This window comes from Oncorhynchus keta, chromosome 28 (assembly GCF_023373465.1).
Source record: "Oncorhynchus keta strain PuntledgeMale-10-30-2019 chromosome 28, Oket_V2, whole genome shotgun sequence".
Classification (NCBI taxonomy): Eukaryota; Metazoa; Chordata; class Actinopteri; order Salmoniformes; family Salmonidae; genus Oncorhynchus; species Oncorhynchus keta.
The window spans coordinates 77,668,522-77,695,674 of NC_068448.1; the positions used below are offsets into that span (position 1 = coordinate 77,668,522).

Sequence of the window (27,153 nt, forward strand, 5' to 3'; positions counted from 1 at the left end):
ACATCTCTGGACCCTGTCTAATGTCTTACCCTGCCAGATATGGTGGTCAGGAACATCTCTGGACCCTGTCTAATGTCTTACCCTGCCAGATATGGTGGTCAGGAACATCTCTGGACCCTGTCTAATGTCTTACCCTGCCAGATATGGTGGTCAGGAACATCTCTGGACCCTGTCTAATGTCTTACCCTGCCAGATATGGTGGTCAAGAACATCTCTGGACCCTGTCTAATGTCTTACCCTGCCAGATATGGTGGTCAAGAACATCTCTGGCCCCTGTCTAATGTCTAACCCTGCCAGATATGGTGGTCAGGAACATCTCTGGACCCTGTCTAATGTGGTGGTCAAGAACATCTCTGGACCCTGTCTAATGTCTTACCCTGCCAGATATGGTGGTCAAGAACATCTCTGGACCCTGTCTAATGTCTTACCCTGCCAGATATGGTGGTCAAGAACATCTCTGGACCCTGTCTAATGTCTTACCCTGCCAGATATGGTGGTCAGGAACATCTCTGGACCCTGTCTAATGTCTTACCCTGCCAGATATGGTGGTCAAGAACATCTCTGGACCCTGTCTAATGTCTTACCCTGCCAGATATGGTGGTCAAGAACATCTCTGGACCCTGTCTAATGTCTTACCCTCCCAGATATGGTGGTCAAGAACATCTCTGGCCCTAATGTCTTACCCTGCCAGATATGGTGGTCAGGAACATCTCTGGACCCTACTTATACATCATGTTTGTTTATCATTCGTTATGGTCGTTCTGTCTTTGTCTTTGTCGCCCTTCAGAGGTGGAGAAGGACCTGGCTAGGTTATAACTTCAGGGAAACTCTAGAAGGACCTGACTAGGTTATAACTTCAGGGAAACTCTAGAAGGACCTGACTACGTTATAACTTCAGGGAAAACTCTAGAAGGACCTTACTACGTTATATCTTCAGGGAAAACTCTAGAAGGACCTGACTAGGTTATAACTTCAGGGAAAACTCTAGGTCCTAATGTCATTATGCATTTATATTCCCAACCTGTTTGTCTCTGTCTCCCTTCAGAGGTGGAGAAGGACCTGGCCAAGCTGGCAGAGCAGGGGAAACTAGCCCAGCGGAGTCCCAACAGCCCCCACAGCTCTCTTCTACCCACCCCCTTGTTCCACACCTCTCTCCCGGCCTCACTCCCCAGTACCCTCCCCTTACCCGGCCAGACTTCACGACCTCAGTCTCCCATCCTCATCCGCTCAGCCAAGCCCAGCTCTATAGGTTATCCCCTGGTCAGTCCTAAACTCAGCCCCCTGCTCACCCGCAAGCCCACCTCCCTCACCATGACCGGCAGCCACCGGACTCATTCCCCCAGCAACTCCGGCAGCAGAATTACGACCCCCAGAACCCCAAGCAGCAGACCGATGACACCCAACAGCCTGCTGACCTCCAAGTCGGCCATGACGGCCGCGACCCCAGGGGTCGGTGTTCACGGAGGTCACAGGGGTCATAAGGAGGTGACCTTCAGGAAGTCACGGAGCAGGCCGGTGACCCCCACCAGTCAGCCAACCCGACCCAGGCCCCTGCTCACGCCTCCTGGGCTGAGTACATCAGATAGTCTGGGCAAGGCCTCCAGCCTGAAGGCCTATCTGTCAGAGGTTTGTTCAACGTCAGCTGACTGGTATACGAATCATTTTGCATGATAAATAACAACTCATTATGATTTGTAGGAAGGTCAGTCAGTCACAATTTACCCACAATGCATCACAGATTTGATTCTGTTGAACACGGCCACACACTCCAGGGAGATGTTAGCCTTGTTTGTGTTCTTGTTTGTGTTGTGCACATAACACACACACACACACACACACACACACACACACACACACACACACACACACACACACACACACACACACACACACACACACACACACACACACACACACACACACACACACACACACACACACACACATTTGTTTTACTCTCCTTGTGGGGAACAAATCATTGATTGCCATTTAAAATCCTATTACCCCAAACCTAACCCTAACCCTAACCCTAAACCTAACCCTAACCCTAACCCTAACCCTAAACCTAAACCTAACCCAAACACTCAATCCTAAACCTAACCCTAATCCTAACCCTAAACCTAACCCTAATTCTAACCCTAAACCTAACCATAATTCTATCCCTACACCTAACCCTAATTCTAACCCTACACCTAACCCTAATTCTAACCCTAATTCTAACCTTAAACCTATCCCTAAACCTAACCCTAATTCTAACCCTAAACTTCACCCTAATTCTAACCCAAACCTAACCCTAATTCTATCCCTAAACCTAACCCTAATTCTATCCCTAAACCTAACCCTAATTCTAACCCTAAACCTAACCCTAATTCTATCCCTAAACCTAACCCTAATTCTAACCTTAAACCTATCCCTAAACCTAACCCTAATTCTATCCCAAACCTAACCCTAATTCTATCCCTAAACCTAACCCTAATTCTAACCCAAACCTAACCCTAATTCTAACCCTAAACCTAACCCTAATTCTATCCCTAAACCTAACCCTAATTCTATCCCTAAACCTAACCCTAATTCTAACCCTAAACCTAACCCTAATTCTATCCCTAAACCTAACCCTAATTCTAACCCTAAACCTAACCCTAATTCTATCCCTAAACCTAACCCTAATTCTATCCCTAAACCTAACCCTAATTCTAACCCAAACCTAACCCTAATTCTATCCCTAAACCTAACCCTAATTCTAACCCAAACCTAACCCTAATTCTAACCCTAAACCTAACCCTAATTCTAACCCTAAAATATACTTTTGACTTGTGGGGACTCTTTTCTAAGGCTGGGAATTGCCTGGGACCTCACGATACAATATGATCACTATACTCAGGTGCTGATACGATATGTACTGTAACGACCCCGGGTTTATAAGCGCGGATATCGACTCTACCGCTTGAGCATGCTTTTTGGGCACAGTCGATAGCGCGCTGGACTTCGGGCTAGAAGGTTGGGGGTTCGAGACCTGCTCCCTGCCTGTTTCATTACAGTGTTATGATTCTCAGAATTCTATACGATGTTCCAAACATCAAATCAAATTTTATTGGTCACATACACATGGTTAGCAGATGTTATTGGTCACATACACATGGTTAGCAGATGTTATTGGTCACATACACATGGTTAGCAGATGTTATTGGTCACATGGTTAGCAGATGTTATTGGTCACATGGTTAGCAGATGTTATTGGTCACATGGTTAGCAGATGTTATTGGTCACATGGTTAGTAGATGTTATTGGTCACATACACATGGTTAGCAGATGTTATTGGTCACATACACATGGTTAGCAGATGTTATTGGTCACATGGTTAGCAGATGTTATTGGTCACATGGTTAGCAGATGTTATTGGTCACATGGTTAGCAGATGTTATTGGTCACATGGTTAGCAGATGTTATTGGTCACATACACATGGTTAGCAGATGTTATTGGTCACATGGTTAGCAGATGTTATTGGTCACATGGTTAGCAGATGTTATTGGTCACATACACATGGTTAGCAGATGTTATTGGTCACATGGTTAGCAGATGTTATTGGTCACATGGTTAGCAGATGTTATTGGTCACATACACATGGTTAGCAGATGTTATTGGTCACATGGTTAGCAGATGTTATTGGTCACATACACATGGTTAGCAGATGTTATTGGTCACATACACATGGTTAGCAGATGTTATTGGTCACATACACATGGTTAGCAGATGTTATTGGTCACATACACATGGTTAGCAGATGTTATTGGTCACATACACATGGTTAGCAGATGTTAATGCGAGTGTAGCGAAATGCTTGTGCTACTCGTTCCGACAATGCTGTAATATCTAACAAGTAATCAAACAAATTCATGACGATTACCTTATACACACAAATGTAAAATAATGAAAAATAATATGTATATATAAATGGATGAGCGATGGCGGCAAATGCAAGATGCAGTAGAGGGGTGATAGAATACTGTACAGTATATAGGGAATAGGGTGCACCCTACATAGAGGCTGACTGACTGGCTGACTGTACTGGCTGAATGACTGGACTGGCTGGCTGGCTGGCTGACTGTACTGGCTGACTGACTGTACTGTGGCTGACTGTCCTGGCTGGCTGGACTGGCTGGCTGGACTGGCTGACTGGTTGGCTGACTGTACTGGCTGGCTGGACTGGCTGGCTGGACTGGCTGACTGGTTGGCTGACTGTCCTGGCTGGCTGGACTGGCTGGCTGGACTGGCTGACTGGTTGGCTAACTGTACTGGCTGGCTGTACTGGCTGGCTGGACTGGCTGACTGGTTGGCTGACTGTACTGGCTGGCTGGACTGGCTGGCTGGTTGGCTGACTGTACTGGCTGGTCGGCTGACTGGTTTGGCTGACTGGCTGACTGACTGTACTGGCTGGTCGGCTGACTGGCTGACTGTACTGACTGGCTGGCTGGCTGGCTGACTGGCTGGCTGACTGACTGGCTGGCTGACTGGCTGACTGTACTGGCCGGCTGACTGGCTGGCTGACTGGCTGGCTGACTGGCTGGCTGGCTGACTGGCTAACTGTACTGGCCGGCTGACTGGCTGGCTGGCTGACTGTCTGGCTGACTGGCTGGCTGGCTGTACTGGCTAACTGTACTGGCTGACTGGCTGACTGTACTGGTTGACTGGCTGGCTGGCTGACTGGCTAACTGTACTGGCTGACTGTACTGGCTGACTGGCTGGCTGGCTGACTGGCTAACTGTACTGGCTGACTGGCTGGCTGGCTGACTGGCAAACTGTACTGGCTGACTGTACTGGCTGACTGTACTGGCTGACTGACCGGCTGGCTGACTGTGCTGGCTGACTGTACTGGCTGACTGACTGACTGACTGACTGGCTGGCTGACTGGACTGACTGACTGACTCACTGACTGACTGACTGACTGACTGGCTGACTGGCTGGCTGACTGACTGGCTGACTGGCTGGCTGACTGTACTGACTGACTGTCTGACTGTACTGGCTGACTGTACTGGCTGACTGTACTGACTGGCTGGCTGACTGGTTGGCTGACTGTACTGGCTGGCTGGACTGGCTGGCTGGACTGGCTGGCTGGACTGGCTGGCTGGTTGGCTGACTGCACTGGCTGGTCGGCTGACTGGTTTGGCTGACTGCCTGGCTGACTGGCTAACTGTACTGGCTGACTGGCTGGCTGACTGGCTGGCTGACTGGCTCACTGTACTGGCTGACTGGCTGGCTGACTGGCTGGCCGACTGGCTAATTGTACTGGCTGACTGGCTGGCCATCTGACTGGCTGACTGTACTGGCTGGCTGGCTGGCTGACTGGCTAACTGTACTGGCTGACTGTACTGGCTGACTGGCTGGCTGACTGGCTAACTGTACTGGCTGACTGGCTGGCTGACTGGCTAACTGTACTGGCTGACTGACTGTCTGGCTGACTGTACTGGCTGACTGACTGGCTGGCTGGCTGGCTGGCTGGCTGGCTGGCTGGCTGACTGACTGGCTAACTGTACTGGATGACTTGCTGGCTGGCTGACTGGCTGGCTGACTGGCAAACTGTACTGGCTGACTGTACTGGCTGACTGGCTGGCTGGCTGACTGGCTGGCTGGCTGACTGGCCAACTGTACTGACTGACTGACTGACTGACTGACTGACTGACTGACTGACTGACTGGCTGACTGACTGTACTGACTGACTGACTGACTGACTGACTGACTGACTGACTGACTGACTGGCTGACTGGCTGGCTGTACTGACTGACTGACTGACTGGCTGGCTGGCTGACTGGCTGAATGAATGTACTGGCTTGCTGACTGTACTGGCTGACTGTACTGGCTGACTGTACTGCCTAACTGTACTGGCTGGCTGTACTGGTTGACTGTACTGGCTGGCTGACTGGCTGGCTGACGGTACTGACTGGCTGTACTGGCTGACTGTACTGGCGGCTGACTGTACTGCCTGGCTGTACTGTCTGACTGTACTGGCTGACTGTACTGGCTGACTGTACTGGCTGGCTGACTGCACTCGCTGACTGGCTGGCTGACTGGACTGACTGACTGTACTGGCTGACTGTACTGTCTGACTGTACTGGCTGACTGACCGGCTGGCTGACTGTACTGGCTGACTGTACTGGCTGACTGGCTGGCTGACTGGACTGACTGACTGACTGACTGACTGACTGACTGGCTGACTGTACTGACTGACTGACTGACTGGCTCACTGGCTGACTGTACTCGCTGACTGGCTGGCTGACTGGACTGACTGACTGACTGACTGATTGGCTGACTGTACCGACTGGCTGACTGACAGACTGACTGACTGACTGACTGACTGACTGGCTGACTGTACTGACTGACTGACTGTACTGACTGACTGACTGGCTGGCTGGACTGGCTGACTGGCTGGCTGACTGGCTAACTGTACTGGCCGGCTGACTGGCTGGCTAACTGTACTGGCTGACTGGCTAACTGTACTGGCTGACTGGCTGGCTGGCTGGCTGGCTGGCTGGCTGGCTGGCTGACTGTACTGGCTGACTGGCTGGCTGGCTGACTGGCTAACTGTACTGGCTGACTGGCTGGCTGGCTGACTGGCTGACTGTACTGACTGACTGTACTGGCTGACTGTACTGGCTGACTGGCTGGCTGACTGGCTGACTGTACTGGCTGACTGGCTGGCTGACTGGCTGACTGTACTGGCTGACTCTACTGGCTGACTGACTGGCTGGCTGACTGTACTGGCTGACTGACTGGCTGACTGTACTGGCTGACTGTACTGACTGGCTGACTGTACTAACTGGCTGTACTGGCTGACTGGCTGACTGGCTGGCTGTACTGGCTGACTGGCTGGCTGTACTGGCTTATTGACTGGCTGACTGGCTGACTGGCTGGATGGGAAAACTTAATCTTTTCACACTGAAAAACTAGAACACATAGAAACCTTTAGAAGGGAACACGGGGCAATTTATTTATTCAAGTTTGGCCCGGAGGACTGTACTCTGAGGTATATTTGTTTTTTAAAGAAAATAAAAACAGCTGTAGAACTAATGGGACTGACATTGGCGTCAGCCAACGCTCAGCGTCTTTGGTTGAGTTCACTGAGGTTTTCTCCCTGTGACAGGCTTCTCCTTCTCCACGGGCCAGTGTACCTTTCCTTGTAATACCATTAGTAGTCTTTAGAGCCTTTAAAAACTAGAGCGAGAAAGAGAGAGAGACACACATTCTCTGTTTTCAACGGCCAAGACTTTCAGAAATCATCCAAAACAAAGGAGGACCAAGGCACTCTGCATATAATGAATTAAAATGCCTTTATTTGTATGGCCCTCGGGCAGCTGGGTAGCTAGCTATGCCCCCCCCCCCCCACCCCGGCAAAGGCCATGCAGCTGAAACGTGTTAAGAGTTTTAAAACTTTCTTTCCAATGAATATGCCATACAAATAAAGGCATTTAAATTCATTATATGACGTGTCTTTGTCCTCTTTTCTTTTTGATGATCAATTCACCCCTTTTTTCCAAAGAGTAGCTTCTGTCTACCAAAACATTATGTTGTGTACTTTCTGTCTACCGAAACATACTGTTGTGTACCTTAGTACCTTCTGTCTACCAAAACATTATGTTGTGTACTTTCTGTCTACCAAAACATTCTGTTGTGTACCTTCTATCTACCAAAACATTCTGTTGTGTACCTTCTATCTACCAAAACATTCTGTTGTGTACCTTCTATCTACCAAAACATTCTGTTGTGTACCTTCTATCTACCAAAACATTCTGTTGTGTAGCTTCTGTCTACCAAAACATTCTGTTGTGTAGCTTCTGTCTACCAAAACATTATGTTGTGTACTTTCTATCTACCAAAACATTCTGTTGTGTACCTTCTATCTACCAAAACATTATGTTGTGTACTTTCTGTCTACCAAAACATTCTTGTTGTGTACTTTCTGTCTACCGAAACATACTGTTGTGTACCTTAGTACCTTCTGTCTACCAAAACATTATGTTGTGTACTTTCTGTCTACCAAAACATTCTGTTGTGTACCTTCTATCTACCAAAACATTCTGTTGTGTAGCTTCTGTCTACCAAAACATTATGTTGTGTACTTTCTGTCTACCAAAACATACTGTTGTGTACCTTCTGTCTACCAAAATATTTTGTTGTGTACCTTAGTACCTTCTGTCTACCAAAACATTCTGTTGTGTAGCTTCTGTCTACCAAAACATTCTGTTGTGTACCTTCTATCTACCAAAACATTCTGTTGTGTACCTTCTATCTACCAAAACATTCTGTTGTGTAGCTTCTGTCTACCAAAACATTCTGTTGTGTACCTTCTTTCTACCAAAACATTCTGTTGTGTACCTTAGTACCTTCTGTCTACCAAAACATTCTGTTGTGTACCTTCTGTCTACCAAAACATTCTGTTGTGTACCTTCTGTCTACCAAAACATACTGTTGTGTACCTTCTGTCTACAAAAACATTCTGTTGTGTACCTTCTGTCTACGAAAACATTCTGTTGTGTACCTTCTGCCTACCAAAACATTATGTTGTGTACCTCAGCAGCTCTTCCTTTCCATCTTTTGTCGACTTTTAGAAATAGGTTGAGTTTCTTTTTAGTTTTGGTTCTTTGTTTAAGAACTTCAGAATTCCATTTTGCTAACGGACATCTAGCGGTTGTATCAAATAGATATTTTCCAGAAGAATGTGTTTTTCTGTCGTTTGATCTGAACTTTGGCCCTGTTCGTGTTGTATACCTACGTTTGTAAATGAAGCTGCATAACTCCGTATAGTATGGAGCCAACCATCATGATGATCATATAATTCTCTGTAAATATGTATCTCCTTAATTCCAAGCAAGTTGTGTATAGAGTATACATGCTTGTTATGTCAATACAGCCAGACGTCATCCCATAATCAACCTAAAAACTGTACACCCGTGGATTATTTTTATTAAATAAAATGATTAGTAGATCGTTGTTGTTTATAGAAAAATCCTCAATTAAACATGAACATGGCTGTAACCTGCTCCCGTTCTCCTCTCTGTGTTGTTGTACCTACAAGCAGGAATTAACCCTGTAATGTCTCTTGTCCTCTCCTCTCTAGGATGAGTTCTACAAGCAGCTCCAGGCTATCAGACAGCCGTGGCACATTCCCATTGACACAGAGAGTGACATCCTGGAACCACTTGAGCAGGACAAGAGTGAGTGACTGTGGCTGGCCACCTACCTGCCTTACCTTATACAGATGCTTTCTGGGAAAATATTCAGACCCCTTGACTTTTACCACATTTTGTTACGTTACAGCCTGGATTAAATACATTTTAAAAATCTCATCAATCTACACATGAGCTCCATAATGACAAAGCAAAAACGGGTTTTTAGATTATTATTTTTTGTGCAAATGTATAAAATATTTGAAACAGAAGTACCTTATTCGTATTCAGACCCTTTGCTATGAGACTCGAAATTGAGCTCAGGTGCATCCTGTTTCCATCGATCATCCTTGAGATGTTTCAACAACTTGAATGGAGTCCACCTGTGGTAAATTCAAATCATTGGACGTGAATTAGAAAGGCACACACCTGTCTATATTAAGGTCCCACAGTTGACAGTGCATGTCAGAGCAAAAACCAAGCCAAGAGGTCAAAGGAATTGTCCATGAGACAGGATTGTGTCGAAGCACAGATCTGGGGAAGAGTAACAAAAAATGTCTGCAGAATTGAAGGTCCCCAAGAACATAGTGGCCTCCATCATTCTTAATTGGAAGACGTTTGGAAACAGTGTGTGATTTTCTAGTGTAAAACTTTCTCCAAGCTATTCTCACGAAGTGTGTGGTTTTCTAGTGTCCACAATCTAACTGACTGCATTATTAAGGCCATTGGGTGTACCACATCATTTCCTTAGTTCAATTTATTAATGTCAATACTCCCAATTCTAAGTGATTATTATACAAAGTATGACTTTCCATAGATCAAAAGATGAGATTTATGTAGCCTGTTAAAACGCAGTAGAAACACTTTAGAGTTTAGGCAACGGGGTAATTTAGGGATGAGGCTGTTGACATGGTCTACAATTACATTTCTAGGTGTCACCAGAGAGATTTATTCACGTTAAGAGCTAGTCGATGGACGTGAATGACTCCATGGAATCTCATAAATAGTTATAGGAGTTTGGTTTGAGTATGACGCTGTGCCCCCCTATCCTTTGAACAGTACATCATTGGATCAGGGTTGCGTCCCAAATAGCACCCTGTTCCCTATCCAATGCACTACTCAGGACCATGGCCCTATGGGACGCAGACTCTGTTCTAGTGTACGCCTCACAGGAAGTGCACTATGTGGGGAATAGGGTGCCAGTAGTGCACTATGTGGGGAATAGGGTGCCAGTTGTGCACTATGTGGGGAATAGGGTGCCAGTAGTGCACTATGTGGGGAATAGGGTGCCAGTAGTGCACTTCGAAGGGAATAGGGTGCCAGTAGTAACTTTTCTGACAGAGTTGCGTATCGCCCCATCCTCAGAGATGGTGTTCAGATCCTGATATTGGAGAAACGCGTCACACATGTGCTTGAGGGTGGCCTTGTGGTTAAGACCCATATAGGATCTCCCTGTTGGCTTGGGTATGGCCCCTAACGGCTCTACACTCTCCATCCCTTCTCTCTATTGCCCCTTCATTAAATAGAATAACGATCAAATCCAAAAGGAGACTGCATATCCACTTTCCTTTAAGAAGAAAGAACACACATATTTCTAGCTAACTTCTTCAATGTGGGTCTGTTGTGTTCTATTGCAATAGTGTGTTATTAAAGTTCATCATCATACCAAACTCTTTTCTACTTGGAGTCAATTCATCTTAATTTATGTATCAAGCCAGACAGAACTAAATCTGTCAATAGTACCTGCAAAACACCAGTCTCAACATCAACAGTGAAGAGGCGACTCTGGGATGCTGGGCTCTCAAAAATAACTAACAATCTGGTTGATTTTTCTTTGGATTTTCCCCTACCATATCTATTGTGTTATAGTCTCATACATTTCTACAAAATGGTACCAATTATATGCATATCATGGCTTCATGGAGTCGTCTGTTTCTCAAACTAGACACTAATATACTTGCCCTCTTGCTCAGTTGTGCACCGGGGCCTCCCACTCCTCTTTCTATTCTGGTAAGAGACATTTGGTACTGACCTGTGAAGGGAAAAGTACACATCGTTGTACGAGACCTTCAGTTTCATGGCAATTTTTCGCATGGAACAGCCTTCATTTCTTGGAACAAGAATAGAATGACGAGTTTCAGAAGAAAGTTATTTGTTTCCGGCCATTTTGAGCCTGTAATTGAACCCACAAATGGTGATTCTCCAGATACCCAACTAGTCTAAAGGCCCGTTTTATTGCTTCTTTAATCAACACAATAGTTTTCAGCTTTGCTAACATAATTGCAAAAGGGTTTTCTAATGACCAATTAGCTTTTTAAAATGATAAACTTGGATTAGCTAACACAACGTACCATTGGAACACAGGAGTGATGGTTGCTGATAATGGGCCTCTGTATGCCTATGTAGATATTCCGTAAAATAATCTTCAATTTCCAGCTATAATAGTGATGTACAACAATAACAATGTCTACACTCTATTTCTGATCAATTGTATGTTATTTTAATGGACAAAAAAATTTGCTTTACTTTCAAAATCAAGGACATTTATAAGTGACCCCAAACCTTTGAGCGGTAGTGTATATTGAATAGGGTGAAATTTGGAATTCCAAGTCGAACCAAACATTCCACACACAAAATGACCGTTAATCTAATGGAAATGTAAATGACAGGTCTCTCTGGAGGAAGTAGGCTTGTTTTGCCAAGAGAATGTGATCTGATGAAATGAGGGAATTTAAACTCAGCAAAAAAAAGAAATGTCCTCTCACTGTCAACTGCGTTTATTGTTAACAAACTTAACATGTGTAAATATTTGTATGAACATAACAAGAAGTACTGCAGTGCATCTTCTCCTCGTGTTCTGCACCAGATTTGCCAGTTCTTGCTGTGAGATGTTACCCCACTCTTCCACCTGAAAGTTCCCAGACATTCCTCAGGGTTATGGCCCTGGCCCTCACCCTCCGATCCAACAGGTCCCAGATGTGCTCAATGGGATTGAGATCAGCGCTCTTCGCTGGCCATGGTAAAACATGGACATTCCTGTCTTGCAGGAAATCCCACACAGAACGAGTAGTATGGCTGGTGGCATTGTCATGCTGGATGGTCATGTCAGGATGAGCCTGCAGGAAGGGTACCACATGAGGGAGGAGGATGTCTTCCCTGTAACGCACAGTGTTGAGATTGCCTGCAATCAGTCCGATGATGTTGTGACACACCGCCCCAGACCATTAATGACCCTCCACCTCCAAATCGATCCTGCTCCAGAGTACAGGCCTCGGTGTAACGCTCATTACTTTGACGATAAAAGCGAATCCAGCTATCACCGCTGGTGAGACAAAACCGTGACTCGTCAGTGAAGAGCACTTTTTTGCCAGTCCTGTCTGGTCCAGCGACGGTGGGTTTGTGCCCATAGGCGATGTTGTTGCCTGTGATGTCTGGTGAGGACCTGCCTTACAACAGGCCTGCAAGCCCTCAGTCCAGCCTCTCTCAGCCTATTGCAGACAGTCTGAGCACTGATGGCGGGATTGTGCGTTCCTGGTGTAACTCGGGCAATTGTTGTTGCCATCCTGTACCTGTCCCGTAAGTGTGATGTTCAGATGTACCGATCCTGTGCAGGTGTTGTTACACGTGGTCTGCCACTGCGAGGACAATCAGCTGTCTGTCCTGTCTCCCTGTAGCGCTGTCTTAGGCGTCTCACAGTCTGGACATTGTACTTTATTGCTGTGGCCACATCTGCAGTCCTCATGCTTCCTTGTAGCATGCCTAAGGCTCGTTCACTCAGATGTGCAGGGACCCTGGGCATCTTTCTTTTGGTGTTTTTCAGAGTCAGTAGAAAGGCCTCTTTAGTGTCCTAAGTTTTCATAACTGTGACCTTAATTACCTACCGTCTGTAAGCTGTTAGTGTCTTAACGACCGCTCCACAGGTGCATGTTCATTAATTGTTTGTGGTTCATTGAACAAGTATGGGAAACAGTGTTTAATTTATGAAACTCTACTGCATGAATTAAGAGTTTAGTGTACTGTGTGTATACACTTGCCAATAGAGTTATCTTGTTTGAGGTTATGTTTGGTCTTAGTTAGAATACCCCTGAATTCACTACACAATGTTGTCACAGTGGAGATGGGATGTGTCTAAATGACCATTTCTCACTCTTTTCCATGGGTTTCGTAATGGATAAATGCACACATTATAAGTTACGTTGTAGATTAATGTGTTATTGTCTGTTCTGATCCATTCACAGGTGGGGTACGGGATGCCAATAAAAGATCAGTGTTCTCAGGTAAAAAAATGTAAATGCATTTTTCAAGTGTACTTGTCTGACCCAATCAACCAGTCACAATCAACCAGCATCTCACTCATCTGCTTGTACCTCATACCTTTTGAAAACTGTAACACATTCCCACTTTATTCACAAAGAAGAACATATCTTTCCGCTCAGAATCACACCAACGTGGTCTACCTTATACATTACCAGGTAGTAGTCCTGGATATGATATATTGCATAGATTATATTGCATGGATTATATTGCATGGATTATATTCCATGGATTATATTGTATGGATTATATTGCATAGATTATATTGTATAGATTATATTGTATAGATTATATTGTATAGATTATATTGTATGGATTATATTGCATGGATTATATTGCATGGATTATATTGTATAGATTATATTGCATGGATTATATTCCATGGATTATATTGTATAGATTATATTGTATAGATTATATTGCATGGATTATATTGCATGGATTATATTGTATAGATTATATTGTATAGATTATATTGCATGGATTATATTCCATGGATTATATTGTATAGATTATATTATGATAACATGATTATGTGGATAAAAAAGCCATCCAATAAGTATCAACCAACCTAGAGCTGGTATATATCCATTTTTAAAACAATAACATATTTTCTACTTAACTCTTTAAAGTGTAACATAATTTACGCTCAAAAGCATAACAACCTAGTCTTGCAATGGTGTTATTAAAACAGGTAACAGCAGCAATGGGTTAAATATATTATTCTATGGGTCAACAAGCCACCCAATAGCACCATGATATCAGCCGGCATGTTTCTCATTAGTAGTGTATATACCGATCAACTTTGGGCCGAGACTCCTTTACCCCATTAGACAGATGAGAGACATCTTTATTTGACATGTCTGTCCACCAATGACCTCACTCATTGGCGGACAGGGCAACCACCGCAGTGTACATTGCCCCGGCAACCACCAATGTGTGACTCGGACTCAGTGACTCAGTGACTCAGAAGCCTCCACCTTCCTTTATTGACCCACCAATTAGCCGCTAGATGGAAGACTTAGTGGCTTGGTAATGCCGTTGGGGGACGTCAACCATTTTGGAGAAGGGGAGATAGAGGGGTGCGGGGAGGAGAGTGGAAGAGGGAGGAGGGAAGAAATCGGGAAAGGGGAGCCAGAGCGTGAGGGAGGAGAAAGAGGGGGAGAGAGAGAGAGAATGACAAAGAGAGAGAGGGAAGGAAGGAGAGAGACTGGGGACACCTTCCACACATCGTGTCAAGGCTTTACTGGGTTTACACTGCAGGCAGTGTCAAGGCTTTACTGGGTTTAACACTGCAGACAGTGTCAAGGCTTTACAGGGTTTAACACTGCAGGCAGTGTCAAGGTTTTACTGGGTTTAACACTGCAGGCAGTGTCAAGGCTTTACTGGGTTTAACACTGCAGACAGTGTCAAGGCTTTACATGGTTTAACACTGCAGACAGTGTCAAGGCTTTACTGGGTTTAACACTGCAGACAGTGTCAAGGCTTTACAGGGTTTAACACTGCAGACAGTGTCAAGGCTTTACTGGGTTTAACACTGCAGACAGTGTCAAGGCTTTACAGGGTTTAACACTGCAGACAGTGTCAAGGCTTTACAGGGTTTAACACTGCAGACAGTGTCAAGGCTTTACAGGGTTTAACACTGCAGACAGCGTCAAGGCTTTACTGGGTTTAACACTGCAGACAGTGTCAAGGCTTTACAGGGTTTAACACTGCAGACAGTGTCAAGGCTTTACAGGGTTTAACACTGCAGACAGCGTCAAGGCTTTACTGGGTTTAACACTGCAGACAGTGTCAAGGCTTTACAGGGTTTAACACTGCAGACAGTGTCAAGGCTTTACTGGGTTTAACACTGCAGACAGTGTCAAGGCTTTACAGGGTTTAACACTGCAGACAGTGTCAAGGCTTTACAGGGTTTAACACTGCAGACAGCGTCAAGGCTTTACTGGGTTTAACACTTTCGAGGGACCTTAGAAAGGCAGGGTAGGATAGATATAGGTCTGTAGCAGTTTGGGTCAAGAGTGTCCCCCCCCTTTGAAAAGGGTTGGATGACCGCAGCTACTTTCCAATCTTTGTGAATCTCATACGACACGAAAGAGAGGTTGAACAGGCTAGTAATAGGGGTTGCAGATCATTTTAGAAAGAAAGGGTCCAGATTGTCTAGCCCAGCTGATTTGTAGGGGTCCAGATTTTGCAGCTCTTTCAGAACATCAGCTGACTGGATTTGGGAGAAGGAGCAATGGGGAAGGCTTGGGCAAGTTGCTGCAGGGGTTGCAGAGCTGTTGGCTGGGGTAGGGGTAGCCAGGTGGAAAGCATGGCCAGCCGTAGAAAGATGCTTCTTGAAATTCTCAATTAAAGTGGATCTATCGGTGGAGACAGTGTTTCCTATCCTCAGTGCAGTGGGCAGCTGGGAGGAGGTGTTCTTGTTCTACATGGACTTCACAGTGTCGCAGAACCTTTTTGAGTATTTGTGTTGCAGGAAGCAAATTTCTGTTTGAAAAAGCTGGCCTTTGCTTTTCTAACTGCCTGTGTATAATGGTTTCTAACTTCCCTGAAACGTTGCATATCACGGGGGCTGTTCGATGCTAATGCAGAACACCATAGGATGTTTTTGTGTTGGTTAAGGGCAGTCAGGTCTGGAGAGATCCAAGGGCTATATCTGTTCCTGGTTCTACATTTCTTGAATGGGGAATGCTTATTTAAGATGGTGAGGAAGGCATTTAAAAAAATAACCAGGCATCCTCTACTGACGGGATCAATATCCTTCCAGGATACCCCGGCCAGGTTGATTAGAAAGGCCTGCTTGCTGAAGTGTTTCAGGGAGCGTTTGACAGTGATCATTTGACCCATCACGGATGCAGGCAATCGCTGAGATCTTGGTTGAAAACAGCGGAGGTTTATTTAGAGGGCAAGTTGGTTAGGATGATATCTATGAGGGTGCCCGTGTTTATGGCTTTGGGGTGATACCTGGTAGGTTCATTGATAATTTGTGTGAGATTGAGGGCATCGAGATTAGATTGTAGGATGGCTGGGGTGTTAAGCATGTTCCAGTTTAGGTTGCGTAGCAGCACGAGCTCTGAAGATAGACGTGGGGCAATCAGTTCACATATGGTGTCCAGAGCACAGCTGGGGGCAGAGGATGGTCTATAGCAGGTGACAACGGTGAGAGACTTGTTTTTAGAGAGGTGTATTTTTAAAATTAAAAGTTCAAATTGTTTGGGTACAGACCTGGATAGTAAGACAGAACACTGCAGGCTATCTTTGCAGTGGATTGCAACACGACCCCCTTTGGCCGTTCTATCTTGTCTGAAAATGTTGTAGTTAGAATTTTTGGTGGTCTTCCTAAGCCAGGATTCAGACGTGGCTAGAACATCCGGGTTGGCAGAGTGTGCTAAAGCAGTGAATGAAACAAACATAGGGAGGAGGCTTCTAATGTTAACAGGCATGAAACCAAGGCTATTACGGTTACAGAAGTAATCAAAAGAGAGCGCATGGGGAATGGGAGTGGAGCTAGGCACTACAGGGCCTGGATTCACCTTTACATCACCAGAGAAACAGAGGAGGAATACGATAAGGGAACGGCTAAAAGCTATATGAATTGGTCGTCTAGAACGTCCGGAACAGAGAGTAAAAGGAGGTTTCTGGGGGCAATAAAATAGCTTCAAGGCATAATGTACAGACAAAGGTATGGTAGGATGTGAATACAGTGGAGGTAAACCTAGGTATTGAGTGATGATGAGAGAGATATTTTCTCTAGAAACATCGTTGAAACCAGGTGATGTCATCGCATGTGTGGGTGGTGGAACTGAAAGGTCCGAAATATGTGGAAAGACTTGAAGATTGCTGTTCACGGCTGCTTCCCATCTAACTTAACAGACTTGAGAAAATCTGCAAGGAAGAATGAGAGAAAATCCGCAAATTCAGATGGGCAAAGCTGATAGACGTACCCAAGATGACACAAAGCTCTCATCACAGCCAAAGAGACTTTGTATTGACTCAGTGGTGTGAATACATAAGTACATTAGATATTTATGTATTTCATTTTAATTTTATATTTTACCTTTATTTGAAATTCTCAACTGACTAGGCAAGTCAGTTAAGAACACATTCTTATTTTCAATGACGGCCTAGGAACAGTGGGTTAACTGAAGGGGCACAACGACAGATTTGTACCTTGTCAGCTCGGGGGTTTGAAGTCCACTAGGCTACCCTGCCACCCCAGGTAATGATCGATACATTTGCATAAACAAATCTAAAAACAGGTTTTGACTTTGTCATTATGGGGTAATGTGTGTAGATGGGTGAGAAAAAATATATATGTAATACATTTTAAATTCAGGCTGTAACACAACATGTGGAATAAGTCAAGGGGTATGAATACTTTCTGAAGGCTTGTATGCAACAAGTACATGCACTACTTTTGACCGTATAGGCAATAGGGTGCCAATTGGGACGTGGCCAGAGAGTGTCTGATTGGTTAGCTGAGGTTGTCTGCAGTTCTGCCTTATTATGGCGCTAGCTTGTCAACAAGTTCTGCCCACCGTTCCCGGAGTCAGAGAGAGAGAGAGAGAGAGGGAGAAAGAGAGAGAGATCGAGCCGGCTCTTTGGCTATCTCAGATGCCATGACCTAACACTGCAATGGTAACCATGACAAACCACCAACAATCCAATGCTGTAACCATGACACTCGACCCAAACCCCCAATGCTGGGTGCTGATGTCACGGTTCCCCTATCACTCTTCTCCCAGAATTTATAGCTTGAAATATCGCCCTCTGGACTTACCCCTCTCTCTCGGTCCAAACTCAACCAATCAACTTCATTCTCATTTTTATGTTTGACATGTTCAAATATTAAAGTGTGTTTTATTGTAATGGATTATTCCTTATTAGCGGTTGTTGAATTGCTTGCATCTGAATCTTGGTTTCTAAGGAGACTGATTTAGTGTTTTCATCTTTGTGTGTGTGTGTGTGTGTTTTTTTACAGGCCTATAGGGACGAAAACCAGAGAAAGATTCATTGATCCAATCAAATAATTATGCAAAACCACTGGGCATTTTCAATATTGTGTACAGAGACCATTATTTTAGATTATATATATATATATATAAAAAAGATTGTATACTTTTTCCACAGAAGTTGATATTTCTTAGACTATCTAGCCCTTAGAAAGATGTTTGAACTATTGTGGGTAAATATGAGGACTTTAGAGTATGAAGTAAAACAAAATATGAACTGTTTGGGTTAGCTTTCTTACCTCGTTTAGCGATCTGAAAGAAAGAACAAAAAGCATTTTTTGGTTGCCAAACCTTTTTTCTTGAAGCTAGATACATTGGGGAGAACAAGTATTTGATACACTGCCAATTTTGCAGGTTTTCCTACTTACAAAGCATGTAGAGGTCTGTAATTTCTATCATAGGTACACTTCAACTGTGAGAGACGGAATCTAAAACAAAAATCCAGAAAATCACATTGTATGATTTTTAAGTAATTAATTAGCATTTTATTGCATGACATAAGTATTTGATCACCTACCAACCAGTAAGAATTCCAGCTCTCACAGACCTGTTAGTTGTTCTTTAAGAAGCCCTCCTGTTCTCCACTCATTACCTGTATTAACTGCACCTGTTTGAACTCGTTACCTGTATTAAAGACACCTGTTCACACACTCAATCAAACAGGCTCCACCCTCTCCACAATGGCCAAGACCAGAGAGCTGTGTAAGGACATCAGGGATAAAATTGTAGACCTGCACAAGGCTGGGATGGGCTACAGGACAATAGGCAAGCAGCTTGGTGAGAAGGCAACAACTGTTGGCGCACTTATTCGAAAATGGAAGAAGTTCAAGATGACTTTCAATCACCCTCGGTCTGGGGCTCCATGCAAGATCATCAATGATCATGAGGAAGGTGAGGGATCAGCCCAGAACTACACGGCAGGACCTGGTCAATGACCTGAAGAGAGCTGGGACCACAGTCTCAAAGACCATTAGTAACACACTACGCCGTCATGGATTAAAATCCTGCAGCACACGCAAGGTCCCCCTGCTCAAGCCAGCGCATGTCCAGGCCCGTCTGAAGTTTGCCAATAACCATCTGGATGATCCAGAGGAGGAATGGGAGAAGGTCATGTGGTCTGATGAGACAAAAATAGAGCTTTTTGGTCTAAACTCCACTCGCCGTGTTTGGAGGGAGAAGAAGGATGAGTACAACCCCAAGAACACCATCCAAACCGTGAAGCATGGAGGTGGAAACATCATTCTTTGGGGATGCTTTTCTGCAAAGGGGACAGGATGACTGCACCGTATTGAGGGGAGGATAGATGGGGCCATGTATCGCGAGATCTTGGCCAACAACCTCCTTCCCTCAGTAAGAGCATTGAAGATGGGTCATGGCTTGGTCTTCCAGCATGACAATGACCCGAAACACACAGCCAGGGCAACTAAGGAGTGGCTCCGTAAGAAGCATCTCAAGGTCCTGGAGTGGGCTTGCCAGTCTCCAGACCTGAACCCAGTAGAAAATCTTTGGGAGGGAGCTGAAAGTCCGTATTGCCCAGCGACAGCCCCGAAACCTGAAGGATCTGGAGAAGGTCTGTATGGAGGAGTGGGCCAAAATCCCCGCTGCAGTGTGTGCAAACCTAGTCAAGAACTACAGGAAATGTATGATCTCTGTAATTGCAAACAAAGGTTTCTGCACCAAATATTAAGTTCTGCTTTTCTGATGTATCAAATACTTATGTCATGCAATAAAGTGCTAATTAATGACTTAAAAATCATACATTGTGATTTTCTGGATTTTTGTTTTAGATTCCGTCTCTCACAGTTGAAGTGTACCTATGATAAAAAAAATTACAGACCTTTACATGCTTTGTAAGTAGGAAAACCTGAAAAATCGGCAGTGTGTCGAACACTTGCTCTCCCCACTGTATATTTTTTTGTGATGGTAGCATATGTACTGTATATAATGCAATCTCTGTTATTAAAGTTATTAAAGTGTGTGTTTAAAGGGGAATGGCTTTCAAAGGAATACAATAACGGAGCAAAAAAATCCACTTTGATTGGAAGATTATTTTACACATGGTTTTAGAGTACTGTTCAAGGGACTTGAATACCCAGTGGGTGGGCCCATGCCCACCATTGTCTGGAGCCCCTGCCCAGTCATGTAAAAATCATAGATTAGGGCCTAATGCATTTATTTCAATTGACTGATTTCCTTATATGAAATGTAACTCAGTAAAATCGTTGAAATCGTTGCTTGTTGCGTTTATATTTTTATTTCGGTATATTTGACTTTTGTAACATTGTTGACTGACATGAATGTAAAAACTTTAAAATGTATATCAAAAAACTGTTCACTTTTTATGCATTGACTGAACCATTAAAAATAAACCTGGAAGTGATTGATTCCATGTTTTTACATAATTAAAGGTAACACTTCAATTATTTATTCAGACAGACCTGGGTTCAAATACTACTTCTCTGTTGCATTGGAATCGATAGAACAGTCCAAACTTCACCAGACTGGCTAAAGCAAAATACAATTATTTGAAAGATTTCAAAATAGTACTTGAACCCAGGTCTGCAACCAGATGGTCTATGTGTGTGTCAGACATGTCTCAGCACTAGCTGTGGTTATGAGCAGGACCGTGCTCACTGACCAGTTACAATTTCTAAAATGTTTGTGTTTGTCTGGGCGTGTGGAAGTTTGTCTGGGCGTGTGGAAGTTTGTCTGGGCGAGTGGAAGTTTGTCTGGGCGAGTGGAAGTTTGTCTGGGCGTGTGGAAGTTTGTCTGGGTGTGTGGAAGTTTGTCTGGGTGTGTTTGTCTGGGCGTGTGGAAGTTTGTCTGGGCGTGTGGAAGTTTGTCTGGGCGTGTGGAAGTTTGTCTGGGCGTGTGGAAGTTTGTCTGGGCGTGTGGAAGTTTGTCTGGGTGTGTGGAAGTTTGTCTGGGCGTGTGGAAGTTTGTCTGGGCGTGTGGAAGTTTGTCTGGGCGTGTGGAAGTTTGTCTGGGTGTAAGGAAGTTTGTCTGGGCGTAAGGAAGTTTGTCTGGGCGTAAGGACGTTTGTCTGGGCGTAAGGAAGTTTGTCTGGGTGTGTGGAAGTTTGTCTGGGCGAGTGGAAGTTTGTCTGGGCGTGTGGAAGTTTGTCTGGGTGTGTGGAAGTTTGTCTGGGTGTGTGGAAGTCTGTCTGGGTGTGTGGAAGTTTGTCTGGGCGTGTGGAGGTTTGTCTGTAAGGATGTAAGGGTGTGTTGATTTGGCCGAATCAAGATGTAAGGGTGTGTTGATTTGGCCGAATCAAGATGTAAGGGTGTGTTGATTTGGCCGAATCAAGATGTAAGGGGTGTGTTGATTTGGCCGAATCAAGATGTAAGGGTGTGTTGATTTGGCTATAAGGGACTTTAATGACTCATTCAAGGTTTGTTAATGACCCAATCGGATACAAGCTATGGCCAATTTAAAAATAGGTGAATGCATGAGTTCAGTAACACCAACCCAATAGTGTAGTCTTCTCAACGGCTTGGTATAGTGAGCCGACACAAATGAAGGCTGAGAGAAAGCGTTCACACAACAACATATAACATTGGTAATCCCGAGGAAAAGAAGATGAAGAGATTCAGTCACTTCCGGGACTGATACTTGGTTCCTGCTGACTGTAGTATTGGTCACACAATGCAGCCTTGTGTGCGTTGCCATTGTTCTTTCGAAATTTCAGAGATAGCGGTTTTAACCGCTTTTTCCTGGCCACAACAAGTGGAATACAGCTCAGAAATGGACTACGAATTGTAACGTTTTCTGGGAACTAATCTGACCTTTACGATAATCTTATTGTTATTGGACACAAGCCAGTGCTGCCATGTGACATATTTTAATATCAGACACTTTCAGAAACATAGCACATTTGACTTCACTTAGCTCTGTCAATGTGATCATGAAACGTCTTGTAATATTGTGCAGAAATCTAACAGACTTTGTTGGCTTTGACATGACTAACAAATTGGTGCACTTAAAAAAAAAAAAGCTACTTTATATTGGAACATTTGTCTCCAAACATGTATTTTTTTCAGGTACTTTCTGATTTTCTTCCAATGAGTTTATGGTTTTGATTGATTTGATTGATTGATTGATTGATTGATTGATTGAAAATACATAGGGCGGAATACTCAGCGGCCAACCATCCAGAAACCACAATTAATGACGTTGGAAGACATGACATCAGATTGATGACATCCTCTTGTATCTTATGTTAGTGTATACGCAGATTGATGACATCCTCTTGTATCTTATGTTAGTGTATCCTCTTGTATCTTATGTTAGTGTATACAGATTGATGACATCCTCTTGTATCTTATGTTAGTGTATACGCAGATTGATGACATCCTCTTGTATCTTATGTTAGTGTATATGTTAGTGTATACGCAGATTGATGACATCCTCTTGTATCTTATGTTAGTGTATACGCAGATTGATGACATCCTCTTGTATCTTATGTTAGTGTATACGCAGATTGATGACATCCTCTTGTATCTTATGTTAGTGTATACGCAGATTGATGACATCCTCTTGTATCTTATGTTAGTGTATACGCAGATTGATGACATCCTCTTGTATCTTATGTTAGTGTATACGCAGATTGATGACATCCTCTTGTATCTTATGTTAGTGTATACGCAGATTGATGACATCCTCTTGTATCTTATGTTAGTGTATACGCAGATCGATGACATCCTCCTGTATCTTATGTTAGTGTATACGCAGATCGATGACATCCTCCTGTATCTTATGTTAGTGTATACGCAGATTGATGACATCCTCCTGTATCTTATGTTAGTGTATACGCAGATTGATGACATCCTCCTGTATCTTATGTTAGTGTATACGCAGATTGATGACATCCTCCTGTATCTTATGTTAGTGTATACGCAGATTGATGACATCCTCTTGTATCTTATGTTAGTGTATACGCAGATTGATGACATCCTCTTGTATCTTATGTTAGTGTATACGCAGATTGATGACATCCTCTTGTATCTTATGTTAGTGTATACGCAGATTGATGACATCCTCTTGTATCTTATGTTAGTGTATACGCAGATTGATGACATCCTCTTGTATCTTATGTTAGTGTATACGCAGATTGATGACATCCTCTTGTATCTTATGTTATCTTATGTGTATACGCAGATTGATGACATCCTCTCTGTATCTTATGTTAGTGTATACGCAGATTGATGACATCCTCTTGTATCTTATGTTAGTGTATACGCAGATTGATGACATCCTCTTGTATCTTATGTTAGTGTATACGCAGATTGATGACATCCTCTTGTATCTTATGTTAGTATCTTATGTTCTTGTATCTTATGTTAGTGTATACGCAGATTGATGACATCCTCTTGTATCTTATGTTAGTGTATACGCAGATTGATGACATCCTCTTGTATCTTATGTTAGTGTATACGCAGATTGATGACATCCTCTTGTATCTTATGTTAGTGTATACGCAGATTGATGACATCCTCTTGTATCTTATGTTAGTGTATACGCAGATTGATGACATCCTCTTGTATCTTATGTTAGTGTATACGCAGATTATGTTAGATGACATCCTCTTGTATCTTATGTTAGTGTATACGCAGATTGATGACATCCTCTTGTATCTTATGTTAGTGTATACATCCTCTTGTAGATTGATGACATCCTCTTGTATCTTATGTTAGTGTATACGCAGATTGATGACATCCTCTTGTATCTTATGTTAGTGTATACGCAGATTGATGACATCCTCTTGTATCTTATGTTAGTGTATACGCAGATTGATGACATCCTCTTGTATCTTATGTTAGTGTATACGCAGATTGATGACATCCTCTTGTATCTTATGTTAGTGTATACGCAGATTGATGACATCCTCTTGTATCTTATGTTAGTGTATACGCAGATTGATGACATCCTCTTGTATCTTATGTTAGTGTATACGCAGATTGATGACATCCTCTTGTATCTTATGTTAGTGTATACGCAGATTGATGACATCCTCTTGTATCTTATGTTAGTGTATACGCAGATTGATGACATCCTCTTGTATCTTATGTTAGTGTATACGCAGATTGATGACATCCTCTTGTATCTTATGTTAGTGTATACGCAGATTGATGACATCCTCTTGTATCTTATGTTAGTGTATACGCAGATTGATGACATCCTCTTGTATCTTATGTTAGTGTATACGCAGATTGATGACATCCTCTCTGTATCTTATGTTAGTGTATACGCAGATTGATGACATCCTCTTGTATCTTATGTTAGTGTATACGCAGATTGATGACATCCTCTTGTATCTTATGTTAGTGTATACGCAGATTGATGACATCCTCTTGTATCTTATGTTAGTGTATACGCAGATTGATGACATCCTCTTGTATCTTATGTTAGTGTATACGCAGATTGACATGACATCATCTCTTGTATCTTATGTTAGTGTATACGCAGATTGATGACATCCTCTTGTATCTTATGTTAGTGTATACGCAGATTGATGACATCCTCTTGTATCTTATGTTAGTGTATACGCAGATTGATGACATCCTCTTGTATCTTATGTTAGTGTATACGCAGATTGATGACATCCTCTTGTATCTTATGTTAGTGTATACGCAGATTGATGACATCCTCTTGTATCTTATGTTAGTGTATACGCAGATTGATGACATCCTCTTGTATCTTATGTTAGTGTATCTTACGCAGATTGATGACATCCTCTTGTATCTTATGTTAGTGTATACGCAGATTGATGACATCCTCTTGTATCTTATGTTAGTGTATACGCAGATTGATGACATCCTCTTGTATCTTATGTTAGTGTATACGCAGATTGATGACATCCTCTTGTATCTTATGTTAGTGTATACGCTTATGTTAGATTGATGACATCCTCTTGTATCTTATGTTAGTGTATACGCAGATTGATGACATCCTCTTGTATCTTATGTTAGTGTATACGCAGATTGATGACATCCTCTTGTATCTTATGTTAGTGTATACGCAGATTGATGACATCCTCTTGTATCTTATGTTAGTGTATACGCAGATTGATGACATCCTCTTGTATCTTATGTTAGTGTATACGCAGATTGATGACATCCTCTTGTATCTTATGTTAGTGTATACGCAGATTGATGACATCCTCTTGTATCTTATGTTAGTGTATACGCAGATTGATGACATCCTCTTGTATCTTATGTTAGTGTATACGCAGATTGATGACATCCTCTTGTATCTTATGTTAGTGTATACATCAGATTGATGACATCCTCTTGTATCTTATGTTAGTGTATACGCAGATTGATGACATCCTCTTGTATCTTATGTTAGTGTATACGCAGATTGATGACATCCTCTTGTATCTTATGTTAGTGTATACGCAGATTGATGACATCCTCCTTTGTATCTTATGTTAGTGTATACGCAGATTGATGACATCCTCTTGTATCTTATGTTAGTGTATACGCAGATTGATGACATCCTCTTGTATCTTATGTTAGTGTATACGCAGATTGATGACATCCTCTTGTATCTTATGTTAGTGTATACGCAGATTGATGACATCCTCTTGTATCTTATGTTAGTGTATACGCAGATTGATGACATCCTCTTGTATCTTATGTTAGTGTATACGCAGATTGATGACATCCTCTTGTATCTTATGTTAGTGTATACGCAGATTGATGACATCCTCTTGTATCTTATGTTAGTGTATACGCAGATTGTACACCTCTTGATCATGTTAGATGTAACCACATATTTTTTTTGGTACAGGTTTGCCTCTACAAAACGTTGCCGTAGATTTTCCAACTAACCTGGCGTTGGCGATACTACCAAAGACTGTGGGCTCTCCTTCTCCGTGGCCGACGTGAGTAAAACATTTAAACGTGTTAACCCTCGCAAGGCAGCCGGCCCAGACGACATCCCTTGCTGCGTCCTCAGAGCATGCGCAGACCAGCTGGCTGTTGTGTTTACGAACACATTTAATCAATCCCTAACCCAGTCTGCTGTCCTCACATTCTTCAAGATGGCCACCATTGTTCCTGTTCCCAAGAAAGCTAAGGTAACTGAACTAAATTACTACTGCCCGTAGCACTCACTTCTGTCATCATTAAGTGTTTTGAGAGGCTAGTCAAGGATCATATCACCTCCACCCTGCCTGACACCCTAGACCTACTCCGAATTGCCTACCGCCCAAATAGATCCACAGACGATGCAATCGCCATCACACTGGACAAGAGGAATACCTATGTAAGAATGCTGCTTATTGACTACAGCTCAGCATTTAACACCATAATATTCTCCAAACTCGTCATTCATCTCGAGACCCTGGGTCTGAACCCCGCCCTGTGCAACTGGGTCCTGGACTTCCTGACGGGCCACCCCCAGATGGAGAAGGTAGGAAACAACACCTCCACTCCTCTGAACCTCAACACAGGGGCCACACAAGGGTGCGTTCTCAGTCCTCTCCTGTACTCCCTGTTCACCCATGACTGCGTGGCCAAGCACGTCTCCAACCCAATCATCAAGTTTGCAGACGACACTACAGTGGTAGGCTTGATTACCAACAACGACGAGACGGCCTACAGGGAGGAGGTGAGGGCCCTCGGAGTATGGTGTCAGGAAAATAACCTCTCACTCAACGTCA

The 27,153-nt window shown here is 43.5% G+C and overlaps 1 pseudogene; it reads left to right on the plus strand.

Annotated features, from left to right (window-relative positions):
- The window catches only part of LOC118378024 (uncharacterized protein C8orf34 homolog), a 131,061-nt pseudogene extending 112,218 nt beyond the window's left edge, over positions 1-18,843 (plus strand).
- Positions 18,844-27,153: the final 8,310 nt, after the last annotated feature.